The 7,030-nt window shown below is 41.2% G+C and overlaps 1 long non-coding RNA gene across 1 annotated transcript in view; it reads left to right on the top strand.

Annotated features, from left to right (window-relative positions):
* LOC102483361 (uncharacterized) overlaps nt 1-7,030 on the top strand; it is a 13,352-nt gene that overhangs the window by 3,583 nt on the left and 2,739 nt on the right. The window lies entirely within an intron of this gene.

Raw genomic sequence — 7,030 nt, 5'->3', positions numbered from 1 at the left:
TCTCTCTCTCTCTCTCTCTCTCTCTGGCAAGCATGCACACCCTATGGCAAAAACCTAAAAAGAAAAAAAAAGGTGCCAGTGGCCCTAAGTTTTTACCTTTTCTCCTCTGTCCCTATGCCTACCTTATCTATCAAAGCCTGCCCTTCCCATCCCTTTCACCTCCCCCACTCCACATTTCTTTCAACTCCAGCTGTTCATCTCTGAGGATGAAACCCACTTTGAACTTCTTCAATGGACAGATTTTAGCACATCTTCTGCATAGTCAAATAGGTTTTGAAGCCCTGGACATGAAGACAGGAGCAGAGTACAGGACAAGGGCCAGTAGATACACTGGAGTGACACAGTAAAGGATGCATATGCACTAGACAGAAAGAAAGCCCCCCCCCCACCTCAGGAAATGGCATTGTTCTCTATCCTAGTTGTACCTGCAGGGTTTGTTTCTGTTTTTATTATTTTAATGATTTCTTTTCATTGTTATACATCTCTACAGCACCCAATATGGTTTTTCAAAGTATGCATGTAGTATGAAAAAATGTGGCGCATGTACACTGTGGAATATTCCTCAGCCATAAGGAACAATGTGACCCTGCCATTCACTACAAAGTAGAGGAGGTTAACTTGTGGCGGTAATGAAGGGACAATACAGAGAAGGCAAAGCCATTGAAAATGGTTTTCATTGCTCACACATCCCTAAAGGAAGAGGTATGCCCTACCACACAGGGCCACATAGAGAAGCACCAGGGTTTAATCAGGAGGCAGCAGCAGTGAGTGGAAAGCATCAGGTCAGAGCCTTTATTGTATTTCCTGAAGGCAAAGCAAGGCAGCTTAGGATTGTCTAGTTAGAACAGCGTTGGCAGGCTTTGGGCTGTAGGGGACATCTCTACTGGGTATCTGATCCTGGGCAGGGGAAATGCCGGCGTATGGCAGTTAGATAAGTAGGTGGCTCAGAGTGTAGGCTCTGGGTCACAAGGGAGATGGAAATATCACTGCATAGTTTGGCCCTGTAATTAATGGATGCTAATCAGACAAATACAGAATCTAAGAAAGCACAGTTAGAACATCACCACCCATAACACTAACAGGACTTTTTTTCACTTGGCTGAAGGGGGCCATGACAAGCTAAGAGAGTGACTAACAGATTCTAGACTTTTTGAACTCCTGGAGAGAGACAAATACGCTTTGTACAGTCTACTGATTTCTGTCCACACCAAAAACAATCTCTAAAATAAAAAAAAACTAAGTGCATTAACCAATCAAAATCATTTAAGTTCATATTTTAAAAGCTCCTTTAATAGGACCAGCAGGTGGCATGGTGGCTAAGGTACTGGACTCCCACATGGCTGACTATGGCTCAAGTCCCAGACCTGGAGGACCCTATGGCAAAAACCTAAAAAGAAAAAAAGAGGTGCCAGTGGCCCTAAGTTTTTACCTTTTCTCCTCTGTCCCTATGCCTACCTTATCTATCAAAGCCTGCCCTTCCCATCCCTTTCACCTCCCCCACTCCACATTTCTTTCAACTCCAGCTGTTCATCTCTGAGGATGAAACCCACTTTGAACTTCTTCAATGGACAGATTTTAGCACATCTTCTGCATAGTCAAATAGGTTTTGAAGCCCTGGACATGAAGACAGGAGCAGAGTACAGGACAAGGGCCAGTAGATACACTGGAGTGACACAGTAAAGGATGCATATGCACTAGACAGAAAGAAAGCCCCCCCCCCACCTCAGGAAATGGCATTGTTCTCTATCCTAGTTGTACCTGCAGGGTTTGTTTCTGTTTTTATTATTTTAATGATTTCTTTTCATTGTTATACATCTCTACAGCACCCAATATGGTTTTTCAAAGTATGCATGTAGTATGAAAAAATGTGGCGCATGTACACTGTGGAATATTCCTCAGCCATAAGGAACAATGTGACCCTGCCATTCACTACAAAGTAGAGGAGGTTAACTTGTGACGGTAATGAAGGGACAATACAGAGAAGGCAAAGCCATTGAAAATGGTTTTCATTGCTCACACATCCCTAAAGGAAGAGGTATGCCCTACCACACAGGGCCACATAGAGAAGCACCAGGGTTTAATCAGGAGGCAGCAGCAGTGAGTGGAAAGCATCAGGTCAGAGCCTTTATTGTATTTCCTGAAGGCAAAGCAAGGCAGCTTAGGATTGTCTAGTTAGAACAGCGTTGGCAGGCTTTGGGCTGTAGGGGACATCTCTACTGGGTATCTGATCCTGGGCAGGGGAAATGCCGGCGTATGGCAGTTAGATAAGTAGGTGGCTCAGAGTGTAGGCTCTGGGTCACAAGGGAGATGGAAATATCACTGCATAGTTTGGCCCTGTAATTAATGGATGCTAATCAGACAAATACAGAATCTAAGAAAGCACAGTTAGAACATCACCACCCATAACACTAACAGGACTTTTTTTCACTTGGCTGAAGGGGGCCATGACAAGCTAAGAGAGTGACTAACAGATTCTAGACTTTTTGAACTCCTGGAGAGAGACAAATACGCTTTGTACAGTCTACTGATTTCTGTCCACACCAAAAACAATCTCTAAAATAAAAAAAAACTAAGTGCATTAACCAATCAAAATCATTTAAGTTCATATTTTAAAAGCTCCTTTAATAGGACCAGCAGGTGGCATGGTGGCTAAGGTACTGGACTCCCACATGGCTGACTATGGCTCAAGTCCCAGACCTGGAGGCTTGTTTTCTCGCTTTCTTTCTCTCTCACTTTCTCTGGTGAGCACATGTGCCCTATAGTGAATTTTTAAAATAATAATAATAAATAAAATTAAATAGATAATTCTTTTTTAAAGTTCCTTTAACAAAAACAGATACACTATTGTAATTCATAAGATTCAAAAACTATACTATAGGCTTCAAAGAAATGCAAAAGGTCTAAAGTAAGATTCTCTTTAAAAATTTGTCTTGGGCCAGCCTTATAGAGCAGCTGTTAAGTGCTGTGCAGAGAAAGCTGGATCCCAATTGGTCAACAAGGGTTCAAGTCCCAGCCCAATAACTTGAAAAATACATCAGACTCACATGTGCCCAGAATCCTAATGGGATGGAGAATTAGAGGAAAAAAGATTATGGTTTGAGTAGGCCCCATTGGGGTGCCCACTCTCACTGTCTTGCACACACAATATACATGCTCTCTCTGGCATTAAAGAAAAAGAAAATAAATGGAATTTCATTTTACCAAGAGCAACAGAAGCATCCATGTTACAAATCTGAACAAATTATTTTCTCAAATTAATAGCAATTAATAATCACAAATGATAAGTAGGCTATCAGACTCTGCTTAATACGTACATGTCATATGATTATGGACTGAAAAATAGAAAAAAAATGACAAAGTTGGTTTAACACTTTTGGTTTTAAAATGAGTGTTAATCTTCTACTCCCTGATGATTAAATTATTTTAGGAAAGTTTAATATCTTTAAGATTTAACAAATGTTTCTGTTTTGTATGGTATGAGCCATACCCAAAAACTTCCATGAATTTTATGTTTATTACAAGTTGCTTCCATTCCTGAACAATGTTGCCAAATAAAGCAACAAGTCCTTTTTGGGTTGTACGGATTGTCTGAAGGTTATGCATCTTCTGGTTGCTTGGACTCCAGGAAACACAATGGAGCACAGATGTTAAGATTTAGACCAAGAACATGTATGAAATGATGGAAGAAATATTAAGGACTGAACTGGGTTGAGTCAACTAAACAAGAGGTTAGGTGAGCTACAATACCAGGACAAAGAGTTACAGAGAAATGAGTCTCAGACTGGGACTCAGTGACTGGATAGGTCTTAGGAACTAGGGAACCAAGTCTGCCATTTTTCTATGTGGGAAAAAAGATGACTGAAGGAGGAGGGACGGACATGGGCTAACCACCCCCATGAGAAAGCAGGAGCCAGAAAAGTCAGTCAGATGAGGCCTTTAGGCTTGACATGAAAGTAATGCAGAGCTATGGAGGGATTTAGGTGGTAAAATGGCCTACAAGAAACAGCAGTTGGCAGACCGGTGTGAGGCAAGTACCAATTGCAGAAGAGGCTCTCAGGAGAATTCAGGCCTAAGGCAACAGGCACAGGCAAAATCAACTCCAGAGACGTTTTAAAGAGTACAGTCCAGTAGTCTAAGTGAGGGAGATGAGTACTGTGTGGTGGACAGGCCACGGGTTTCCAAGACCTAAGAATCCCCGCCCGCCACTTACAAGTGCATGACCTGGGAAAAGAGACTGGTTCTTTCATCTGTGAAATGGAACAATGGCACCCACTTATGGGGACGTTGTGAGGACGTGTTAGCTTAGGGTCTGGTGCATAGGAAGGGTTCAATAAATGGACAGTAACATTTTTGATTACTTAAGTTTTATAAATGATTATTAAGAGAAAAAAATAGTATCTACATTTCTAGCAGGGAGACCAACCTGCCACCGACTGCGCTGGAGAGAAAGGCACTCAGAGGGGTGGGAAAGCTGAGTGGAGTGAGCTGAGAGGAGGCTGAGAGCATAGCAGAGGCTCCTAGGTACTTAAACACCACAGCTTACACACGCAAATAGAGCTTACAATTGAAGCTGTTCACGAAATAAAATACCAGGGAAATTGCTTTTACTTCTCTCTCTCTCTCTCTCTCTCTCTCTCTCTTTTTTCCAAATTGCCAGAGAGTGCATGCATCCACTAGAGAGAGACAGAAAGAGAGAGAGAGAGAGAGACAGGAAGAAAGCATCCCTTCCATGGGGTGGAGTCACACTGCAATCCCTCTCCTCCATCTCTCCATTCTCTCAGGATTTTGTGCATACACACGCATGTACCTAGTGTGTTTTTCAAACCACTAAGATCAGGATTCAAACTGCTGCTGGACATGTGGGCTCCAGCTTTTCTTAACCACTAGGCTGCAGGGCCAGCCTACTAAATTTGACTTCTCACCTGTTTCTTGGAAGACACTGCTGGAAAGAATTCTGTAGAAAGCATATTTTATTCAGTGACAATTTTTTTTTCTCATTTAACTTAAAGAGCCCTCCAGTTAAATAAAATAAAATAACAGAGAAAGAGAAGTTTCTAAAATGTGGTCTTTCAGTCCTGAAGCTGACCATAATTAAAATAGACCATTGAATAATTTCTATTTTTTCTGGATGTGTTTTTCCCTTTCTGGCCTGCTGTAATAAAAGTTTGCAATAGTCAATTCTCAATTAGCTTTGTTAATGGAGAGGAGCAGTGACATAGATAAAAACAAACTACAGATAACATGAAAATGATTTACTGCCACTTACAGGTTCCCCCCACCCCTGACTTCACCCCTCCCCAGAGCTCTCCAATCATCGTCTTCAGACCTCCAACATGTGTATCAGAAGGAGACTGTGGGTCACACAGATAATCTACTCAAGGGTAATGGATTTGACTACAATTTAGCATTGATTAATTATGGTGTCCAATTTTAATTCAGTGCTATTCGCTAACTAATTAGAAAAGGTTTTTCTATGTTCTATTTTCGGCATAGACAACTCTAAGCATAGGTACTTTAAAATTAGCAGTGCTGTTAAAATATAATAATTATTTATCCCCAACTTCATGATACGTGTTGTGTGAGGGTCAGGAGACCTATGTTCTTGCCAGTCCTACCTATGTCAGGGACTTGGTGACACCAGGTAATCAACTTGCCCTCTCAATTTAGAAGGTGAGGTTAGACAAAGTAAGTGTCTGAGATTTTGCTTCCAGGGCTATTATTCTAACCTTGGCCAAAACTGTGATGCCCGTTTGCTCTTAGATTCGTACCAGTGAGTTCATGGCAGTGGGTCTGAGCTGAGCAACCTTTCCCCACAGGGGACATTTAGCAATGGCTAGAGTTATTTATTGTGATGACTTGCAGAAAGGGTAAGAGTTCTGTGTGCCACTGGCATCTAGTGCATAGAGGCTGGGGACTGGCAAACGGTCTGCAATGCCTGGGACAATGCTCTGTAACAAAGAATCATCGGGTTGGAAAGTCCATAGTGCCAAGGTTGAAAAATCTTGATATACAGGAAGCTATCTTGACATGGATCAGTGGTCTAGGAATTACCCCATTTGGGAAGACAATAGAAATTTAAAGTACAAGGCAATAGAATATTATTTTTGGACTTAAAAACGGAAGCATAAGGGACCAGCAGATGACATAATGGTTACGTCGCTGGACTCCCATGTAGTCAACCGCAGTTCCAGTCCTGGACCTGGAAGCTTAAAACTCACACCAGGCATGTGTGCATACATGCCCAAAGTCACAAGAGAAGAATGGAGGAGAAGGGATTGCAGATGGCCATCCCCACTGGAGTTGATTTCTTGCTTTCTGTCTCTCTGTCTCTCCAGGAAGCCCATGTGCCGAATAACAAAAATATCAAAAAAAAATAATAAAATAAATAAAAATAAAAATAAAAACCTGAAGCACAAAAGATTGTGTAAAAATACAAATTTTTACAAAATTTCCAAAGTGAAGTACTAGATCACCAATATATATATAATATTTATGAAAACTAAAATATTATTTTTGGACTTAAAAACGGAAGCATAAGGGACCAGCAGATGACATAATGGTTACGTCGCTGGACTCCCATGTAGTCAACCGCAGTTCCAGTCCTGGACCTGGAAGCTTAAAACTCACACCAGGCATGTGTGCATACATGCCCAAAGTCCCAAGAAGAGAATGGAGGAGAAGGGATTGCAGATGGCCATCCCCACTGGAGTTGATTTCTTGCTTTCTGTCTCTCTGTCTCTCCAGGAAGCCCATGTGCCGAATAACAAAAATATCAAAAAAAAAAAAATAAAATAAATAAAAATAAAAATAAAAACCTGAAGCACAAAAGATTATGTAAAAATACAAATTTTTACAAAATTTCCAAAGTAAAGTACTAGATCACCAATATATATATAATATTTATGAAAACTAAACAGCCCTAAAACCTGCAAGGACGATATAAAAGGTTGACAATGTCGGTTTGGGGAAAGGACTTATGAAGGAATTCTGCTGCAGACAGCTGCTGCCTTAAGTGACACTCAGGTCCATC

The sequence above is a fragment of the Tupaia chinensis genome, unplaced genomic scaffold, assembly GCF_000334495.1.
Source record: "Tupaia chinensis unplaced genomic scaffold, TupChi_1.0 Scaffold000314_1, whole genome shotgun sequence".
NCBI classification, from domain to species: Eukaryota; Metazoa; Chordata; class Mammalia; order Scandentia; family Tupaiidae; genus Tupaia; species Tupaia belangeri.
The sequence above is the reverse complement of the archived record's forward strand: the minus strand, read 5'-3'. Positions and strand labels throughout refer to the sequence as shown.